Source organism: Hemitrygon akajei, chromosome 3, assembly GCF_048418815.1.
Source record: "Hemitrygon akajei chromosome 3, sHemAka1.3, whole genome shotgun sequence".
Classification (NCBI taxonomy): domain Eukaryota; kingdom Metazoa; phylum Chordata; class Chondrichthyes; order Myliobatiformes; family Dasyatidae; genus Hemitrygon; species Hemitrygon akajei.
The window spans coordinates 9,405,049-9,428,271 of NC_133126.1; positions in this window are offsets into that span (position 1 = coordinate 9,405,049).

Here is a 23,223-nt window from a genome sequence, read left to right on the forward strand (position 1 = left end):
CTAAACTCATTGATGAAAGAAGTGCAGTAGATGTAGTGTATATGGATTTCAGCAAGGCATTTGATAAAGTATCCCGTGCAAGGCTTATTGAGAAAATAAGGAGGCATGGGATCCAAGGGGACATTGCTTTGTGGATCCAGAATTGGCTTGCTCACAGAAGGCAAAGAGTGGTTGTAGATGGGTCATATTCTGCATGGAGGTCGGTCACCAGTGGTGTACCTCAGGGATCTGCACTGGGACTGCTTCTCTTTGTGATTTTCATAAATGATATGGATGAGGAAGTGGAGGGATGGGTTAGTAAATTTGCTGATGACACAAAGGTTGGGGGTGTTGTGGATAGTGTGGAGGGTTGTCAGAGGTTACAGTGGGACATCAATAGGATGCAAAACTGGGCTGAGAAGTGACAGATGGAGTTCAACCCTGATAAGTGTGAGGTGGTTCATTTTGGTAGGTCAAATATGATGGCAGAGTGTAGAATTAATGGTAAGACTCTTGGCGTGTGGAGAATCAGAAGGATCTTGGGGCCCTAGTCCATAGGACACTCAAAGCTGCTGTGCAGGTTGACTCTGTGGTTAAGAAGCCAAACAGTACATTGGTCTTCATCAACCATGGGACTGCATTTAAGAACTGTGAGGTACTGTTACGGCTATATAGGACCCTACTCAGACCCTACTTGGAATACTGCACTCATTTCTGGTCACCCCACCACAGGAAGGATGTGGAAACTCTAGGAAGGGTGCAGAGGAGATCTACAAGGATGTTGCCTGGATTGGGGAGCATGCCTTATGAGAATAGATTGAGTGAACTTGGCCTTTTCTCCTTGGAGTGATGGAGGATGAGAGGTGATCTGATAGAGGTGTATTTTGTACTTGATTTGCTGAGATGAGACCCTCTTGGTTGTGGTCAACCACGGATGCTGCGTCCCAGCCCTCATCCACAAGCCAGAGCAGTACAATATGGAGAGGAAGCTGGTGTCAATGCAGTGGGCTCCCCCTCTCCAAGCAGCTGATGAATACAAAGGAACAGCAGAGACTGATATCGTTTGATGGCAATGACATCACAGGAGTTGCCAGTCAGCGTTAAGAATAAAAATAGATAGTGGCCTTGCACTTTGACTACCTGAGAGCTCCAGTCCTGATCTTTAGTGCTCTCTGTGTAGAGGTTGCATGCTCTTATTGTGACCACATTGATGCTTTGTATTCCTTCCATAACATGAAGATGGAAGATTGCGTCTCTCTGTTGGTTGGGGCCGACCATGGATGTTGCATCATAGCTGTCTAGTCATATACAAGCAACAGTGCAAGGATATGAAGAGCAGGCCTTTGCCCATATAGCAAGCTCCCCTCTCCATCCAGCTGATGAATCCAACGGAATGGCAGAGATCAACATAGTTTAGCACCAGCAGCATCGCAGGAGTTGCCAGTCAGCATTGAACTCAATGTAGGACTGGTTAGGGACTTCAGTTTTGGATTTTTCCCTTAGGGTTTACTCCTAAAGCCTTTCCCATGAGTGGGTGTAGCCACAAGTCAGCTGAGGTTTTAGAACAGAAATTTCCTTCTCCAAGATCGACAGCCAACCACGGCTGATGAGTCTATCTGCCTGAAGCAAATGGTTTTAAGGCATCAGTAACTTGCCTTTCTCCCTTTTCCTGTCAGTAGAAACATTTCCACCGGGCTTAGTAGCTACATCACACGTGAAGGCCAGGATCTGGTCTTTGTTTTTCGAGGCTATTTGAGATGCACTCCATTGAGAGCATTTAATAGGCATTTGGAACTTGTCCCCACACCCACCTTGGCTATGATAACCTTAAGGAATCATTTACTAATGATTTACTAGCAACTCAGAATCAAGTTTAATATCACTGACATATTGAATTTTTTTTTGTTTTGTGGCAGAAGAACAGCACAATCCATAAAAATACTATAAATTACTGTAAGGAATATATATTTAAAAATAAAAGAACTAAGCTGTTGAGGAACAGAGCAGAAATAGGGAGGTAGCCTTCATGGTTTGTTTCATTGTCTGTTCAGAAGTCAGAAGGCAAAGGGAAAGAAACAGTTTCTAAATTATTGAATGCCTGTCATTAGGTTGCTGTACCTCTTCTGTGATGGTAGTTATGAGTAGAGAGCACATCCTGATGATGGGGGTTCTTAATGGTGGATGTCACTTTATTGAAGTATCACCTTTCGAAGATGTACTCTATGCTGGGGAGGCTCGTACACATGATGGAACTGGTTAAGTCTGCAAGCCTCTGCAGCGTTTTTCTATTCTGTGCAGTGGGCCCTCTGCACCAGATGAAGATGCAGCCAGTTAGAATGCTCTCCACAGTCCATCTGTAGAAATTTGCATGGTGACATACCAAATCTCCTCAAACTTCTAAGGAAAAATAACCACTGTTGTGCCTTCTCTGTAATTGCATCAACATATTTGGTCTAGGATAGATCTTCAGAGATATTGACAGGCAGGAACTTGAAACAGCTCACCATTTCCAGAGCTCGCAAATATCTGTCCATGACTCATGTGTGTCTCCCCTTATTTATGAGGGCCCATATTTAAATAAAAATTTCTTTGCTCTGTTTATCTTGCCTAGTCTGCTTCACTAATTTAAATCAATGCCAGCTCATGTCTCTGCGTCTTTGTTTTTCACTGGAAAAGAGTCCTAGTCTGTTCAGGCTTCCCTGATAGATCAAACATCATCTTTACAGAGAAACATTCAGATACAAGACCAGCTATGCTGCCTGCTTCTATTTTTTTTATAGAACACAGAAATCTACAACACATTACAGGCCCTTCGACCCACAATGTTGTGTCGACCACTTAACCTACTCTAGAAACTGCCTAGAATTTCCCTAATACATAGCCTTCTATTTTTCTAAGCTCCATGTACGTATCTAAGCATCTCTTAAAAGACCCTATTGTATTCGTCTCTACCACCATCACTAGCAGTGCATTCCATTTCTTGTATTCTTATGTAAGTCCTCTCTTGGCCCTTCATCTCTACTTGTGGATATTTTTACAATGTGGAGACTATCATTACACACAGTAATGTAAGTATAGTCACTACATGCATGATATGAGGCCCTGTCTTCACATTTCCAACCTTACAAAATTAAATATAATGTGGTTTCCTTTTCTCAGCCTCTCCAAAATTATAGTTTCAGTTTTTTCAGTTTTTTTAATATATCAGTAGCTCAAACCAAGTTTGCCTCTCTAGCTATTTGGGTATTTTCAAAAATTTGATTATATTAAAATTAATAAATCAAATTTCAAATGAATTGAAATTTCTATAATCAGTTACAGGGTCTGAAGACAAATGCTCAACGAATCCGTAACAGCTTCTTCCCCTCTGCCATCATATGTCTAAATGGACATTGAACCCATGAACACTACTCACTACTTTCTCTTCTTTTTTTCTCCTTTTGCACTACTTATTTAACTTAACATATATATATATATAATTTAACATGTATATATGTGTGTATGTTAATTAATATTTAATTTTTGTAATTTGTATTATGTACTGCTGCCCCATAACAACAAATTTCATGACATATGTCAATGATATTAAACCTGATTCTGATTAATTTACCAAATCAATGACAATTCTGCACATTAATATTTGCTGGTATTTTATCACAAAACCCTCTGGCATTAATTACACTCCTTTGTTTGGTGCACTCCAAAGATTAACAATTGTTCTTCTGATTATTAGGTCCAAATTTTTTAAAAGAAATTACAAACAAAAATGGTCCCAACACTTACCTTTGTGTAACTATGACTAATAACCACTCTGGTGCTACAGCCAACTGGCTGCATCTTCTGCTGCTTGTACACAACATGACCATAAGCTTAAATCCAGATGATATTTCCAAACAGACACTTACATCACCCAAAGACAACATCTATTGCATTACCTTTCACCATTTTTTCTGAATAATTCATTACGCTTAATCAAGTACTGCATTACCTTCTCGTTTGAAATCAGCGCCAGATTTCATTCAGTATATTTCCAATTACGAGATTTTTTTTTCCAGTTTATCCTTAAGCTAATATATCCTCTGGCTTACCAACAAGTTTAGGTTATATGGTCAGTTGTTTTAGGTGCTCATTCCATCTTCCTTTTTTTTAATCAATTAAAGGATCTATTCATCATTGGTGACATGTATTGCTCAAACTTTAGGGCACCAGGTGATTGTGAGTTGCTTTTCTGGTTTGATTGCAATGGAATGGAGAACCTCCATTTTGTAAAGATTCAACCTAACTTCCTGGTTTTGAACTCTGTTGTAATCCTTCCAAATTGGACATCAATATCAGTCCTTCTAAAATGGATATCAAAATGATAAAATTGCATCAAGTCTATCTGTGTATTTCTCTATCATGGCTACTTCACTGGTTGAATCACTGTCTGGTATGGAGGGGCCACAGCACAGGAGCAGAAAGAGACAGAATGTTGCAAACTCAGCCAATTCCATCAAGGGCACTAGCGCCCCCAGCATCCAAGCCACCTTCAAAAGATGATGCCTCACAAAGGCAGCATCCATTATTAAGGACTCGCATCACCCAGGACAATGGGTACCATCTGGGAGGAGGTACAGGAGCTTGAAGCCACACACTCAACATATCAGGAGCATCTTCTTCCCTTCCATCATTAGATTTCTGAATGGACAATGAACCCATGTACTACTTCAGTACTTTTTCCTCTTTTTTTGCATTATTTAATTTAGCTTAATGTTCTTCTTTAATGTTCTAATATATAGTTATGTAATTTATAGTTTTTATTATTATTTGTTGCAATACAAACTCATATAAACTCTTCTCCCTCTTGCCGTCTGGGAAAAGGCACCGAAGCAGACTATGTAGCAATTTCTTCCCCCAAGCTATCAGACTCCTCAATACCCAGACAACACACAAAAAATGCTGTTGTGTTCCACCAGCATTTTGTGTGTGTTGTTTGAATTTCCAGCATCTGCAGATTTCCTCCTGTTTCCTCAATACCCAGAGCCTGGACTGACATCTTACTGCCCTATTGTCTTGTTTATTATTTATTGTAATGCCTGCACTGTTTTGTGCACTTTATGCAGTCCTGGGTAGGTCCGTAGTCTAGTGTAGATTTTTTTTCTGTGTTGTTTTTTACTTAGTTCAGTCTAGTTTTTGTACTGTGTCACGTAGCACCATGGTCCTGAAAACAATTGCCTCATTTTTACTGTGCACTATACCAGCAGTCATGGTTGAAATGACAATAAAAAGTGACTTGACTTGACAATGTACTGCTGCCACAAAACAACATATTTCACAAGATATGAAGACTGGCTTCTGTGATGCTAGAGGTCTCAGAGTAAAACTCCACTAGAGATTCTCCTTGACACTTGAAGATGAACACCACTGCAAGCACTTAAGCTGTTTTAAATATAGAAATAATATTAACTGGCTCATATTCCTTTACAAATTCATATGGTACAGTTTATTTGTACAAGTTCAAGTTTAATATCATTCGACCACATACATGTATACAGCCAAACGAAACAATGTTCCTCTGGACTAAGAACATGCATGGCATCCATTAGTCTCGTGAGACCATGGATCTGCACCTGGAAAGTCTTCTCCAGGGCACAGGCCTGGGCAAGGTTGTATGGAAGACCGGCTGTTGCCCATGCAGCAAGTCTCCCCTCTCCATGCTGCTGATGTTGTCCAAGGGAAGGGCAAAGGCTGATACAGCTTGACACCAGAGTCATCACAGAAGTTACCAGAATGAGGTTGAAGACAATGTCGGACTGCCTTAGGGACTCCAGCTCCGGATTTGCCCTCAGGATTTACTCCTGAAGCCATTCCCATGAGTGGGTATGGCCGCAAGGCAGTGGAGGTTTAAAATCAGTTTTCCCTCTCTAAGGTGGAATGCCTTCCCAAGCTGACAAGCTCCATCTACCCAAAATCTGGTCATGTGGTAATGCTCCCTATGGACTAAGAACATTGAACATAGAATATAGAAAATCTACAGCAGTTTACAGGCCCTTTGGCCCACAATAATATGCCGACCATGACCTACTCTAGAAGCTGCCTAGAATTTCCCTACTACAGACCCCTCTATTTTTCTAAGCTCCATGTACCTATCTAAGAAGCTCTTAAAATACCCTATTGTATCTGCCTCTACCATCTTCACTGGCAGTGCATTCCACACACCCACTACTGTCTGTGAAAAACCTACCTCTGACATCCCCTTTGTCCCTACTTCCAAGCAGCTTAAAACTGTGCTCTATCATGTTAGCCATTTCAGCCCTGGGAAAAAGCCTGTGTCTATCCACACAATCAATGCCTCTCATCATCTTATGCACCTCTATCAGGTCACCTCTTATCATCTATCGTTCCAAGGAGAAAAGGCCGAGTTCACTCAATCTATTCTCACAGTGCATGTTCCCCAATCCAGGCAACGTACTTGTAAATCTTCTCTGCATTCTCTCTATAGTATCAACATCCTCCTTGCAATAACGTGACCAGAACTGAACACAGTACTCAAAGACGGGTCTAGCTAAGGTCTTATATAGCTGTAACATAGAAACATAGAAAACCTACAGCACAATACAGGCCCTTTGGCCCACAAATTTGTGCCGAACATGTCCCTACCTTAGAACTTACTAGGCTTACCTATAGCCCTCAATTTTACTAAGCTCCATGTACCGATCTAAAAGTTTCTTAAAAGACCCTATTGTATCCACCTCCACCACCGTTGCCGGCAGCCCATTTCATGCACTCACCACTCTCTGGTTAAATCTTACCCCTGACATCTCCTCTGTACCTGCTCCCCAGCACCTTAAACCTGTGTCCTCTTGTGGCAACCATTTCAGCCCTGAGAAAAAGCCTCTGACTATCCACACAATCATTGCCTCTCATCATCTTATACACCTCTATCGAGTCACCTCTCATGCTCCGTCGCTCCAAGGACAAAAGGCTGAGTTCACTCAACCTATTCTTATAAGGCATGCTCCCCAATCCAGGCAACATTCTTGTAAATCTCCTCTGCACCCTTTCTATGGCTTTCACATTCTTCCTGTAGTGAGGCGACCAGAACTGAGCACAGTACTCCAAGTGGGGTCTGACCAGGATCCTATATAGCTACAACATTACCTCTCAACTCCTAAACTCAATCCCATGGTTGATGCAGGCCAATGCACCGTATGCCTTCTTAACCACAGAGTCAACCTGCGGAGCTGCTTTGAGCGTCAAATGGAATCAGACCCCAAGATCCTTCTGATCCTTCACACTGCCAAGATTCTTACCATTAATACTATATTCTGCCATCATATTTGACCTACCAAAATGAACCACTTCACAGTTATCAGGGTTGAACTCCATCTGCCACTTCTCAGCCTAGTTTTGCATCCTATCAATGTCCCGCAGCAACCTCTGACATCCCTCCACACTATCGATAACACCTCCAATCTTTGTGTCATCAGCAAACTTACTAACCCATCCCTCCACTTCCTCATCCAGGTCATTTATAAAAATCACGAAGAGTAAAGGTCCCAGAACAGATCCCCGAGGCACCCCACTGGTGACCGACCTCCATGCAGAATATGACCCGTCTACAACCACTCTTTGCCTTCTGTGGGCAAGCCAGTTCTGGATCCAAAAAGCAATGTCCCCTTGGATGCCATACCTCTTTACTTTCTCAATAAATCTTGCATGGGGTACCTTATCAAATGCCTTGCTGAAATCCATATACACTACATCTACAGCCCTTCTTTCATCAACGTGTTTAGTCATATTCTCAAAAAGTTCAATCAGACTCGTAAGGCACAACCTGCCCTTGACAAAGCCATGCTGACTACTCCTAATCATATTATACCTCTCCAAATGTTCATAAATTCTGCCTCTCATGATCTTCTCCATCAACTTACCAACCACTGAGGTAAGACTCACTGGTCTATAATTTCCTGGGCTATCTCCACTCTCTTTTTTGAATACATTAGCTCACAGCTCTTGAGGTTAACGAATACTACATATAACTCATACACAACATATAAAGTAATATTACCATAAATAAATATACAAGTAGTAAGGAGCATTTCTAACACATGTTTAAAAGATAAACAGTATAGCGCTACTGAGCATTCATATGTGATGCAACCTAGGTGGTAGCAGTGAGTTCAGCTGTCTTTTGACTTGGGGAAGAAGCTGTTTCCCAGCCAAACCATCCTTGTCCTAATGCTACAGTACCACCTGACTGTTGGACAGATGGAAGGGATCATTGGCAGTGTTAAGGTCCCGTGCATGCTGTGCTCTGGATAAATATCATGGATGGGAGGAGAATATTTACAAGGATGTTGCTGATCTGGAGAATCGCAGTTACATGGAAAGATTAGGTACGGACTATATTCCTTGGAACATAAATGATTGAGAAGAGATTTGATAAGAGGTATACAAAATTATGAGGGGTATAGAGATGGTAAATTCAAACAGGCTTTTTCCACAGATGTTGGGTAGGACTACAACCAGAGGTCATGACTTAAGGGTTAAAGGTGAAAAGTTTAAGGGAGCATGAGGGGAAATATCTTCACTCAGAGGGTCGAGAGAATGCGAACGAGTTGCCAGCACAAGTGAAGTGGTGCAGGCAAGCTCGATTTCAATGTTTAAGAGAAATTTGGATAGGCATGTGCATGGTAGGGGTGTAGAGGGCTGTGGCTTTGGTGCAGGTCAATGGAAGTTTAAACTGCCTACTAGATAGTCCAAAGGGCTTGTCTATGTGCTCTGCTTTTCTATGACTCTATGACTCTAAGAGAGACCCCGATGATCATCTCAGCATCCTCACAATCCTTTGTATGGTCTTGCAGTCAGATGCTTTGCAATTCCCATACCAGACAGTGATGTTGCCAGTCAGGACACTCAAATCTGTTCTTGTAAAAATCAGCTGGAATTTTAGTGTTTGGGAGTGTGGGGCAGAATCACTCACCCCAATCAAGTGGATACACTGCTATGTTTTCTTGACTAAAGAGATTGTGTTGAGTGATCAGGTGTAGATGCCTTTACCGTCACTTGTCAATGCCTCTTGAATCAATCAACATACACAAAAGTTGGAAAGACGACAAGAAGAGCTGAATAAAGGCATGTCAGATGTGGAAACATGGAATATATAAAAGAGACTAAAATGAAGTGACTAAATCTATGGTATTAATTTTAAACCTGTATAAATTTGCAGATTAGAAATTAAAAAATGAGAAAGAGTGATAAGCAGAATCAGAAAAAGCTTTGATATCGTTGACAAACAGCAAGAAATTTGTTGTTTTGTGGAAGTAGTGCAATGCATAATAATAAAAATATATAAATTACAATAAAGAAATCTGTATATATTAATGTATAAATCAGTGCAATCACATGCCAGACTTGAAATACTGGAATAAATTATGTCCTTGTAGTTGCCAAATTTATGTTGAATCACCTGCTGTTACTTTTTTCATGAAGCTTGATGCACTTTGTGTTTTGAAAGATTTCACTGAGAGTCTTCAAGATGATGACTGCTTGCCATGATGAATCAAGACCTTTTTCATCCATCAATCTCTGGTCTCCTGCGACTTATTTGCAGTCACAACAGAAGTAAGCAACACAAAGGGACGGTGGTTGGAATGAATTTGAGGAAAACACTGCTGAAGCTGCAGTTGAAGATATCCTTCACCAAAGTGGTGGGCTGGTGTTAACATCCTACAATGGGTAAAATAATCATTGAATAGTATGGTTTCTGAATCAGAGCTCAGAATCAGGTTTATTGTCACAGACTTACATTCAGTGGTCACTTTATTAGATTCAGGATTCAAGATCCAACTACATTTATTATCAAAGAATGTATAAATTGTACAACATTGAAATTTACTTGCTCACAAAGCAAGAACCCCAAAAGAACCCAATTAAGGAAAAAAGAGAATAGAAGAATAAAAATGTAAGACCAACACTGGCTGTGCAAGAGAAAGAGAAAATTACAAGTCATGCAAACTACCGAAGTGAACAACAGCATTCTGAACCAGAATTGAGTTGTCAGAACTAAACCCCAGAGCAGCCCCGAGTTGGCCAAAAGCCTCACCAATCAGTTCATCATATTAGTGGGCACAGAGCACGGCAAACAGGGTAGTCTTCATAGCCTGAGTGCCATGGAGATGACCAGTGTGGAGTACAAGCAAAATCAGCTCTCATCCCGGCCGACACCCTGTCTATTCAGTCTATCTGGGCCAGCTTTTAAATTGACCCAATGATGGAACCGAGAAAGGCTGTGGCACCTTGAAGAGAGGAGTGAAGATCATGAAAAGTGAGCAAAGTCAGATCTCGCTTCTGATCTGGGCCAGCATACCTCCTGTCCCTAATAAAGTGGCTACTAACAACTGTATGTTCAGGGTTTTCTGCTGCTCTAGCCCATCCACTTCAGGATTTGATGCATTGTGCATTCAGATATGATCTCATGCACACCATTATTGTAGTGTATGGTTACTTGAGTCACTGTTGCCTTCCTGTCAGTGTGAAATAGTCTGGCCAGTCTCCTCAGACATCTCTCATTAACAAGGCATTTTTGCCCAATGAATAACCACTCACATAATGTTTTTTTTTTGTTTTATAATGTTTTGTTCTATAGGCTCCAGAGACTGCTGTGCGTGAAAATCTCAGAAGATCAGCAGTTTATGAGATACTCAAAGCACCCCATCTGGCGCCAACAATCATTCCATGGTCTTAGAACACATTTGTTTCCCATTCCGATGTTTGGTTTGAACAACGAGTGAACCTCAACCACATCTGCATACTTTTATGCATTGGAGTTGCTGCCACATGATTGTCTGATTAGATATTTGCATTAACAAACAGGTGTACAGGTGTTTCTAATAAAGTGGCCATTGAATGTTTGTTGTTTATCAGCAGAAGTATAGTGCAAAGACAATTACTATATTGCACTATAATTATTATAAATTACCAAGTAAATCAAAGTGCAACAAAAGAAATAAAGGGATATTGTTCATGGGTTCATGGATTGAGGGTGGAAGGGAAGGGGGTGTTTCTGGCTTGTTGAATGCGGGTCTTCAGGCTCCTGTACATTGTTCCTGATGGTAGTAATACAAAGAGGGTGTACCTCCTATGCTGAGGGTGTTTCATGGATGCTATCTTCTTGAGGCACAAAAAGACAGTTTAAAATGGTGTTTGTGATCTCGGTGACTACTTGCTGGTGGCGAATGAAACAATGAAAGCTACTAAATACTTCATTGATCATGCTTTTTCTGGAAAACAATCTGTGAAAGCAATAGCCTATAACTTGGCTGTTGTAGGTGAGCTTTCAAACTGCTTGTACAACCTAGCATTTTTTTGTAATGTTAACTGATGTCTCAAAAGTTCAGGTCAGTTGTGATGTGGCGTGTACAGACCAAACTGAGGCGGCGGGGTCTGGGCTGGGGAGTGGGGAATGAGCCAATGAATGGCCATAGTTGGAGCAGACTTGGATGGGAAGAACAGCCAGAGGTCATGGTACATATTGGTACCAACAACATAGGTAGGAAAAGGGAGGAGATCCTGAAAACAGACTACAGGGAGTTAGGAAGGATGCTGAGAAGCAGGACCTCAAAGGTAGTAAACACCAGATTACTGCCTGTGCCACGTGACAGTGAGTATTGGAATAGAGTGAGGTGGAAGATAAATGTGTGGCTGATGGATTGGCGTAGGGGCAGGGATTCAGATTTCTGGATCATTGGGAATTCTTTTGGGGCAGGCGTGACTTGTACAATAAAGACGAGTTGCACTTGAATCTGAGGAGGACCAATATCCTGGCAGGGAGGTGTGCTAAGGCTATTGGGGAGAGTTCAAACTAGAACTGCTGGAGGTGGGAACTGGACTGAAGAGACAGAGGAAGAGGCGGTTAGCTCACAACAAAAGAAAACTTGGAGATAGTGCGAAAGGGAGGATAGGCAGGTAATAGAGAAGGGATGCGCTCAGACCGATGGTTTGAGATGTGTCTATTTTAATGCAAGAAGCTCATGTACAAAGCAGATGAGCTTAGAGCATGGATCAGTACTTGGAGCTATGATGTTGTGGCCATTACAGAGACTTGGATGGCTCAGGCTTGGGAATGGTTACTTCGAATGCCGGGCTTTAGATATTTCAGAAAGGACAGGAAGGGAGACAAAAGAGGTGGGGGCGTGGCACTGCTGATCAGAGATAGTGTCACAGCTGCAGAAAATGAAAAAGTCATGGAGAGATTGTCTACTGAGTCTCTGTGGGTGGATGTTAGAAACAGAAACAACAAAACTCTGTAGACCACCCAATAGTAACAGGGACATTGAGGAGCAGATAGGGAGACAGATTCTGCAAAGTTGTAATAATAACAGGGTTCTCATGGTGGGAGATTTTAATCCCCCAAATATTGATTGGCATCTCCCTAGAGCAAGGGGTTTAGATGGGGTGAAGTTTGTTAGGTTTGTTCAGGAAGGTTCCCTGACACAATATGTAGATAGCCTACAGAGGCTGTACTTGATCTGGTATTGGGAAATGAACCTGGTCAGGTGTCAGGTCTCTCAGTGGGAGAGCATTTTGGAGATAGTGATCACAATTCTATCTCCTTTACCATAGCATTTGAAAGGGATAGGAACAGACAAGTTAGGAAAGTGTTTAATTGGAGTAAGGGGAAATATGAAGCTATCAGGCAGGAACTTGGAAGTATAAATTGGGAACAGATGTTCTCAGGGACATGCACGGCAGAAATGTGGCAAATATTCAGGGGATATTTGCGTGGCGTTCTGCATAGGTACGTTCCAATGGGACAGGGAAAGGATGGGAGGGAACAGGAACCGTGGAGTACAAAGGCTGTTGTAAATCTAGTCAAGAAGAAAAGAAGAGCTTATGAAAGGTTCAAAAAACTAGGTAATGATAGAGATCTAGAAGATTATAAGGTTAGCAGGAAGGAGTTTAAGAATGAAATTAAGAGAGCCAGAAAGGACCATGAGAAGACCTTGGTGGACAGGATTAAGGAAAACCCCAAGACATTCCACAAGTATGTGAAGAGCAAGAGGATAAGACATGAGAGAATAGGACCAATCAAGTGAAACAGTGGAAAAGTGTGTATGGAACCGGAGGAGATAGCAGAAGTACTTAATGAGTACTTTGCTTCAGTATAAAATACGAAAAAGGATCTTGGTGACTGTAGGGATGACTTACAGCAGTCTAAAAAGCTTGGGCATATAGACATTAAGAAAATGGATGTGCTAGAACTTTTGGAAAGCATCAAGTTGGATAAATCTCAGCGACCGGACTAGATGTACCCCAGGCTACTGTGGGAGATGAGGAAGGAGATTGCTGAGCCTCTAGCGATGATCTTTGCATCATCAATGGGTGCGAGAGAGGTTCCGGAGGATTGGAGGTTGCAGATGTTGTTCCCTTATTCAATAAAGGGAGTAGAGATAGCCCAGGAAATTATAGACCAGTGAGTCTTACTTCAGTGGTTGGTAAGTTGATGGAAAAGATCCTGAGAGACAGGATTTATGAACATTTGGAGAGGCATAATATGATTAGGAACAGTCAGCATGGCTTTGTCAAAGGCAGGTCATGCGTTACGAGCCTGATTGAATTTCTTGAGGGTTTGACTAAGCACATTGATGAAGGTAGAGAAGTAGATGTAGTGTATATGAATTTCAACAAGGCATTTGATAAGGTACCCCATGCAAGGCTTATTGAGAAAATGGGATGGGATCCAAGGGGACATTGATTTGTGGATCCAGAATTGGCTTGCCCACACAAGGTAAAGAGTGGTTTTAGACAGGTCATATTCTGCATGGAGGTTGGTCACCAGTGGTGTGCCTCAAAGATCTGTTCTGGGACTCCTTCTCCTCTTGATTTTTATAAATGACCTGGCTAAGGAAGTGGAGGGATGGGTTAGTAAATTTGCTGATGACACAAAGATTGGGAGTGTTGTGGAGGGCTGTCAGGGGTTTCAGTGGGACATCGATAGGATACAAAACTGGGCTGAGAAGTGGCAGATGGAGTTCAACCAAAATAAGTGTGAGGTGGTTCATTTTGGTAGGTCAAATATGATGACAGAATATAGCATTAATGGTAAGACTCTTGGCGGTGTGGAGGATCAGAGGGTTCTTGGGGTCCAAGTCCATAGAACACTCAAAGCTGCTACGCAAGTTGACTCTGTGGTTAAGAAGGCATACAGTGCATTGACCTTCATCAACCATGGGATTGAGTTCAAGAGCTGAGAGGAAATGTTGCAGCTATTTAGGACCCTGGTCAGACCCCACTTGGAGTACTGTGCTCAGTTCTGGTCACATCACTACAGGAAGGATGTGGAAACCATAGAAAGGGTGCAGAGGAGATTTACAAGAATGTTGCCTGGATTGGGGAACATGCCTTATGAGAATAGGTTGAGTGAACTTGACCTTTTCTCCTTGGAGCAGCGGAGGATGAGAGGTGACCTGATAGAGCTGTACAAGCTGATGAGAGGCATTGTTCGTGTGGATAGTCAGAGGCTTTTTTCCCAGGGCTGAAATGGCTAACACAAGAGGGCAAAGTTTTAAGGTGCTTGGAAGTAGGTACAGAAGAGATGACAGGGGCAAGTTTTTTTACACAGAGCATGCTGAGTGTGTGGAATGGGCTGCCGGCGAAAGAGGCAGACAGAATAGGGTCTTTTCAGAGACTCCTGGATAGGAACATGGAACTTAGAAAAATAGAGGGCGCTGGGTAACCTTAGGTAATTTCTAAAGTAAGGACATGTTTGGCACAATATCATGGGCCAAAGGGCCTGTACTGGGCTGTAGGTTTTCTAAGTTTCTATAATTCTAATTCAATTTTGATGCTGCCCGTAAGGACTTTGTGTATTCCTCCCTGTGACTATGTGGGTGTTCTGGTTTCCTCCCACATTTCAAAAACTTACCGATTAGTAGCTTAGATGCTCATTGTAAATTGTCATGTGATTAGACTACAATTCGATAGGTGGGTTGCTGGTGGTGCGGCTTTTTGGCCAGATGGACCTGTCCATGCTGCATCTCCAAATAAATAGACAAGTGAGGTTTTGAAGTTCAGAGTAAGGACACAAGGGAAATGGAAGGGAAACGTTCCTTTTCCCAGCTTGGTTGTCATTAGGAACTCACCGCTTGTCAGGATGGTGAAAAGAGATTCAATTAGTCCCCTTCAAAGTGAATTACGTTAGTATTTGAAAGGAAATAATTCCAGAAGAAATGCATGGGGAACAAGACTCATGGGATAACATGTCGGTCAATTGACTGAATATTCGCCTTCAGTGCTGCAGGACACAATAAATACAGAAAAGAATTCTTTAAAAATACATTGCTTTACATTTGCTTTTATTTTTGCCGTTCATGGCCTCAGGACATCCCAAATTGCTTTGCAGCCAGTGAAGTACTTTTGAAATATGGTCACTGTTGTAATGAAGAAAATGAACCTTTGATGCAAGGCTTAAGCAGTTGCTGTCTTTGAGGTTTTATGAACAAAATGAGTTTGCCCTGTCACATTTCATTGTGATAATGTGCTTCACAAGTGTTTAATTAATCCTGATTCACACAAAAAACTGTGTCAGACACCACTTGGACTGAAGATTGGACTGGCTGCTTTCAGCGATTTATTCCACAAGTGTCTAAGATCGTAAGAACTCTCAGTCTAATATGGGAATAGTGCAATAAATTGAGGTAGACATCCTTGGCTCTATTCAAAAAAACGTATGCGACATTTGTTGTGTATGCTTACATGAAGAATACACCAAATGTAGTCCAGTTTCTTTTGTAACCACCGCAATGCCTCTCTGTATTTGTTGCTCAAGACTCAGAAGTGGAACTAGAACACATTCTCCTCTTGCTCAAGATTCAAAGTACCTTTATTATTAAAGTATGTATATTTTATACAATCTTGAGATTTGTCTCCTTTCTGGCAGTCACAAAACAAAGAAACCAAATAGAACCAACTAAAAAAAAAGACTGTCAAACATACATTGTACAGAAAAAAAAAACACAAATTGAGTCCTGCCACCTTGATTCAGCCCATACCCAACCTTTCCAATTTGGCTCAACAGCTAAATTAATCAAGCCTCAGGTGTTTCCTCGCTCTCAGCCCTGGTTTCCACCTTGCCTGCCTCAGCTCCACTCGCCTCTCCTCAGTGTTGCAGCAGTGAATCGATGAGATTTCAGTTTTCACTGGAGTGTCACAGGCTGAAGAAGGACCTATTACCAGGGCTCCCAACCTTATTTATTTATTGACATACAACGTGGAACAGACCCTTCCAATCCTTCGAGTTGTGCCGTCCAGCGACCCCCCCCCCCCCCCCGATTTAATCCCAGTCTAATCACAGAACAATTTACAATGACCAATTAACCTACCAAACGGTACATCTCTGGACTGTGGGAGGAAACTGCAGCACTAGGTAGAAACTTGTGTGGCCAGGGGGAGAACATACCAACTCCTTGCAGGCACTGGTAGGAATTGAAGTGTAAAGGATTGTGCTAAGCACTATGTTACCATGCCACCCAATACGATTAAGCAAGGTGTCTGTGGACTCCAGGTTGGGAACCTCTGATAGAAGTTTCTAAGATTACAAGTGTAACTCCTGAACATTATCTCATTGAAAGGAAAACTAAGGAGCCAGGAATGTGAGTTCTTACTTTCAGCATGGCACACACATATCACGAGGTAGCATGATGATGTATGTAATTCACTTATTTTTACCTACAACACATAATGACACATTTAAACAAATAAATAATAATTATATTTACAATATTGCTCAAATATGACTGAAATATTAAATACACATCAATGAGAGGCATAGAGTAGACAGTCAGAGTCATTTACCCAAGCTAAAAATGACCAGTTATGGTATGTTATGTAGGACTGGATGTTAATATCCCTTATTTGCACTCCTGAGATATGTACTTAAAGTGAGAGGGGGAAGAGTTTAAAGGAGATGTGTGGGGTGGGACAATATTTTTCTCTCAGGGTGTGGCAAGTACCTAGGACAGGTTGCTTGGGGAAATACTGGAAGCAGATGTGATAATGACATTTTTCGCTGACAGTTAGACGGAAACTGGAACATGCATGGAATGAAGGTTTATAAGACCACAGGTCATAGGAGCAGAATTAGGCCATTCAGCCCATCGAGTCTTCACCATTGCTCCATCATGGCTGATTTATTATCCCCCTTATTCTCATTCTTCCGCCTTCCAGCACAACATTTGAAGCCCTGACTAGTCAAGGACCAAAAACTTACCAAACTCCACTTTAAATGTGTCAATTTACTTGGCCTCAGGTAGAAGTTCAAAGTTCAGATGAATTTATTATCAAAGTATATATATGTCCCTGGAGATATATTTTCTTGTAGGCATACTTAATAAATCGGTAGAATAATTACCAAGAACCTTCATCATGACTGGAAAGGAAGGGGGAAGGAGTCGGACTAAGAAGATGGCTTAAGCTGAGGAAAAAATACAAAGTGAAACCGGGAGAGGGGTATGGGGTGAAGTAAAGAACTGGGAAGTTGATCGATGAAACAGAAGGGGGGTTCTGACAGAAGACCGTGAAAGAAAGGGAAGGGGGAGAAACACCAGAAGGAGGTGATGGGTAGGTAAGAAGAGAAGGTGAGAGAGGGAAGCAAGAATGGGAAATAGTGAAGGGGGGGGGGTGCGATTACTGCAAGTTCCAGAAATCGATGTTCATGCTATCAGGTTGGAGGCTACCCAGATGCAATATAAGGAATATGGAAGAAAGAGAATTAGTTTAATTTAACTTTGTGTTTGCTACCAAAATTATGGGACAAAGGGCCTGCCTCTGTTCTGTGTTCTTCTATAGGTGGTTAAAACCTACAAATAACGACCATGAAGGCCAAGATGATCATCATTCCATTGATTCTGTTGCCTGTGTTGCCCTGTAAATCATAAAATCAGTTAACATTGCTGACTTGCTTTTGTAAACTAATTATATCAATTAATCATGTTGACTACTGAATTAATCTTATCTGGTAAGCAATCAAACTGCAATCCTGTTTATTTACAGAAAACACCACTGCTTATCTTGTTTCTGTTCTCCAACCTCAGTTTTACTATTTAATTACAATGACTAACAACTTTTTGTTTTTTCACTGGAAATCACTTGACTTCAGTTAATTAATTACAGAGGGATTTATATCAATTGAGGGGATTAGGGAACATGAGAATTTGAAGTTCAGTGAAGTCAAGGAGTTTCCAATGTTACCTAGTGTAGTTTTAGCTAATGTACATTGGCCTTTGAAAAGGTGTGATGTAGATTTACCAACTCAAGGTTTAAAAACTGAACTGGTTATTTTTTTTAACTTAAAAGGCTGAGATGAATCTGGTTGAGATCTTTAAATTGACAGGAGAGTGTTGGGTCACAAACAAGAGAAGATCTATAGATGCTGTAAATCTCCTGTGTATTGGTGAGAGGTGACGTAGATTGGGACACCGCTTTGCCAAGCACCTACGCTCTGTCCTCCAGAAGAAGCGGGATCTCCCAGTAGCACCCATTTTAATTCCACTTCCCCTTCCCATTCCCATTCTGATATGTCTATATATGACCTCCACTACAGCCGTGATGCAGCCACACTTAGGATGGAGAACAACACCTTGTATTCCATTTGGGTAGCCTCCAACCTAATGGCATGTGTTACGTACCCGTGGACGTGACAGTGGTATGTCCCGTGACTGGAGTTGAAGCTATACTGGACTTGAGGTGATGGTCTTGTGATGGTGGAGTGACGTCATTTTCCCGCCAGTAGAGGTCATGTGACAGGTTTTTTTTACAGGGTATAAAAGGAGGACCCCTCCCTGTGAGGAGGGGCAGTTCGTGGCTGGATTTGCCAAGTTGACTTCATGCCACTGCGTGATTTAATGTTATGACGCAGTTTAGTTGAAAGATGAAGTTTTATCTAATGCCTAAAGTTTAAAAGGTCATTGCCAGCAGTTTCTGTATAATACTGCTAGTTGAGAATCAGTGAAGAGTGAAGATCAGAGTTCGGGAGTTAAAAGATCGAGGAGAATTGATTTCGACGGTGAAACAGGTTCAACCTTGTTTGATCCTTATTCGGAAGGAATTCATTGACTGTTCTCATATTAATCCCTGTGAAATAGCAGAAAGGATTGGGAACAGTTCTGTAAAGGAAAGGTCAATGCCTTTAAGCCGTTCCATTTGTCCATCTACGTAAATTCTTTGTGGGAAAAGTTTGATTTGGGAACCGAAGCAACACGACGTGAAAGAGAATTTAAATCGTCTTAAAAAGTCTCTCCCTTAAATGGACTGTAAGCATTTTGAACTTTTGCAATACTACTTTGAAGAACTGTTTTTGCAACATCGCTTTAAGAACTGTTTAAGCTTCCTTGCTTTAAGAACTGTATAAGCTGCCGCACAGCAGCTGATTTCCGGTTACGTTAGTGATTTGTTTACTTTTGGGGGGTTTATTTTCAGTGTTTAATAAACATGTTATTTGTTATAAAAAACCCCTGCCTAACTCATATATTTATTGTTGTTTGAATCCATAACACATGAACATCAATTTCTCGAATTTCCAGTAATGCCTCCACACCCTCCTTCATCATTCCCCAGTCCCCTTTCCCTCTTTCACCTTATTTCCTTGCCTGCCCATTGCCTCGCTCTGATGCACTTCCCTCCTTTTCTTTCTTCCATGGCTTTCTATCCTCTCATATTAGATTCCCCCTTCTCCAGCCCCATTATCTCTTTCACCAATCAACTTCCCAGCTCTTTACTTCACCCCTCCCCATTTCACCTATCACCTTGTGTTTCTCGCTTCTATCTCCCCACCTTTAAAATCTATTTTTTCTCCAGTCCTGCTCAGTCTGAAATGTTGACTATAGTCTCTTCCATAAATGCTGCCTGACCTGCTGAGTTCCTCCAGCATCTTGGAGCTTGTTGGATGCCTGGAATATACTGCTTGGGTTGTGTTAGAGACAGAAACAATAGGGACTTTTATGAGTGTTAGATAGCTATGTGAATATGAGGAAATTTGACGGATTTGGACATTGTGTAGGTATGACAGAGGAGTAAAATTATTTATGTTATTTCTCTGTCTAAATGTGCAATTTATAATAAATAGTATGTACAACAGGATAGTCAATATAACTTAGAAATACAGTTGTGTCAGCATGAGTTACGCAGTCTGATGGCCTGGTGGAAGAAGCTGTCCTGGAGCCTGTTGGTCCTGGCTTTTATGCTGTGGTACCATTCCCCAGAAGGTAGCAGGTGGAACAGTTTGTGGTTGGTGTGATTCGGGTCCCCAGTGATCCTTCGGGCCCTTTTTACACATCTGTCTTTGTAAATGTTCTGAATAGTGGGAAGTTCACATCTATAGATGCGCTGGGCTGTCCACACCACTCTCTGTAGAGTCCTGCGATTGAGGGAAGTACAGTCCCATACCAGGTAGTGATGCAGCCAGTCAGGATGCTCTTAATTGTGTCCTTATAGGGAGTTCTTAAGATATGGGGGCCCATGCCAAACTTCTTCAACTGTCTGAGGTGAAAGAGGTGCTATATGTGCACATGAGGTGAAAGAGGGTGCCTTTTTCACCACCAAGCCTGTATGTACAGATCACATGAGATCTTTGGTGATGTTTATGCCAGGAATTTAAAGCTGTTCACCCTCTGAACCTCTGATCCATTGATGTCAATAGGGGTTAGCCTGTTTCTATTCCATCTGTAGCCCACAACCAGTTCCTTTGTTTTTGCAATATTGAGGGAGAGGCTGTTTTCTTGACACAGCTGTGTCAGGGTGATGCAGGCTATCTTATTATTATTTGAGATTAGACCAATTAGTGTAGTGTTGTCAGCTAATTTATTTAGCAGATTGGAGCTGTGTGTGTGAGTATTAAAAGTAAAGGGAATTAGTTCCGTGTCCATGCTTTGTTCTGGGCAGTTTGGAGCTGGATGTCATATCTTTTGTTGACAGCTTATTTAGCTTTGCGTCAAGACTGAATGTATTGCTAGTCGCCAATAAAGTATCAAGTACATTTCTTCAATTCTGTGGGCCATCATTACTAGAGTGATCAGAGGGTGTGCCATACAAGGATAATATTCCATGCCGTTTGCTAGTAGAGGCAATTGGTTTGTTCAAATTGACTGCTACAAGCCATTTGATTACTAATGTAATTGATTTGGCAGAACTTTGTGAGCCAAATTGTTGTGTGTTTCTGTGCTGTACTGTTTTATGTTGCGTGTTCTATCACGAAAGGATTTGACAGAGGAAAATCAAAGAAACTCATTTCCCTCGTGATGGAAACAGCAGTGAAAATCCTAAAACTCTAGCTTGATTACTTGTGGGTGAAATCATGAAACATTTGTTCTGGACACAAATGGCTGTCGAAATCTGTGAAGGCTGCAGATGGTAGATTAACAGAAATATTCTGCAGATGCTGGAAATCCATAGCAACACACCCAAAATGCTGGTGGAACTCAGCAGGTCGGGCAGTAGCTACGGAAATGAATAAACAGTCGACGTTTCAGGTTAAGACCATTCATTAGGACATGATGAAGAGTCTTGGCATGAAGTACCAAATGTTTGGTCATTTTCATTGATGCTGCCAAGCTAGACAGTGGATTAATAGATATCTTTGTTTCAATAGGATATGGAGGAACGCAGACAAATAGCGAGCAAATATATTTGTCATAAAGGCCAGGTATGTTCTTATTGAATGGTGGGTGAATTGCCTGTTTCTGTTCCTATGTTCATTCACAGCGGTTCCCTCTCTATTAGAAGCTTGAAGGAATACATTTCACTTTCCTTGATGTAGGCACCACGAATCTTCAACATATCCGATTCTATCCAGTTCATTCATTAGTTATGTGCTGTGTCATATGATGTGGGTGATTATGGTCTTTCCAGACCATGATTATACTTGACAAATGTTTCTACAGAAGTGGTTTCCCATTGCTACCTTTTGGGCAGTGTCTTTACAAGATGGGTGGCCCCGGCCATCATTGATACTCTTCAGAGATTGTCTGCCTGATGTCAGAGCAGGGCTGGATCAAGCTAGTGCAGGGCTTGTAGCATATGTTATAAAGGGGCCCTAAATTTAAAAAATGTACATAAGTATTAAAACATAAATTATTTACTTGCATAGTAAAGTAATTTAATTTTTTCATTTGCTGTACAGCCAGATAATACGATAAATGTCTTGACACTTCAGTAATAGTATTACTTGAATGTAGGTATCAATTTCAAATGTCAAAAGTAACAAAACTACAATTTAAAAGTTACATTTTCTAGACTTAGCATAAGCAAATTTGTTGATGGTATTGGAAATGTCTATTTCATGCTGAAGTTCATGTTCAGTGCTCATTAGAGTGAGATTGTTCAATTTATTTTGACTCATGGTGCTCTTTAGTTCATTTTTAATCCCTTTCAGTTTTGAAAATGAGCATTCTCCACTGCAGTTAGTAACCATGAGTGACAAATAGATGTGCAAGGCATTTTCTACATTTGGAAAACATGACGCCAAAGAATTGTCAGTTATCAAACGGTACAACTATAACTCTGCAAGGTCTTGTTTGGCACCAACATGAGAAGCAAGATCAGCTTTCAACAGTTCAGTAAACTGCACAAATTCTTCACTAAGACTTTCTTCCAGATCTTCCAGATATGATTTAATAAGATTTGATGACCTCTTTACGATCTCTTCAGGTGTAAACAACTGTAACTGATGAAGGAATCCAAAAACACCATTCGCCTTTAGATAAGCTTTCTGCCTTTTTGACAGGGCAGAAAGCAAGCTGTCAATAATGGCAAGAAATGTTCGGCTTTTAAACTTCTGAGAAGGCGTTTGAGATTCAACAAGTGGATCCAGAGTGCTGGAACCACTGAAATCATCATATGCGCAATTTTGCTTGTGTTTTCTTCGAGTTTGCTGTTGATAATCTTCACACTTAGTCAGATCCTTGGCTTATTGCTCAATGTCTGAAAAAGTAGACCACATAGCTTGAAAATATCCATGCAAGGATTCATAGAGCGCACAAGCTGTGTTCAAGTCTTGGCCAGAAGATTGCAAAGAAGCACTGGTCATTTGAAAACGCTGTAATACTTGATCCTACAACATGACCATTATTCCTGTTTCCAACTTCATCATGGATGAATGTAGTCCACGAGCCTGTTGTCAACACTTTGCCTTCTGATCACTGTTATTTGAAATGTCATCCAAGACTTGTTTTATTGCAGAAAAGCTGTGTAAAAGTGTTTATGTTGCAT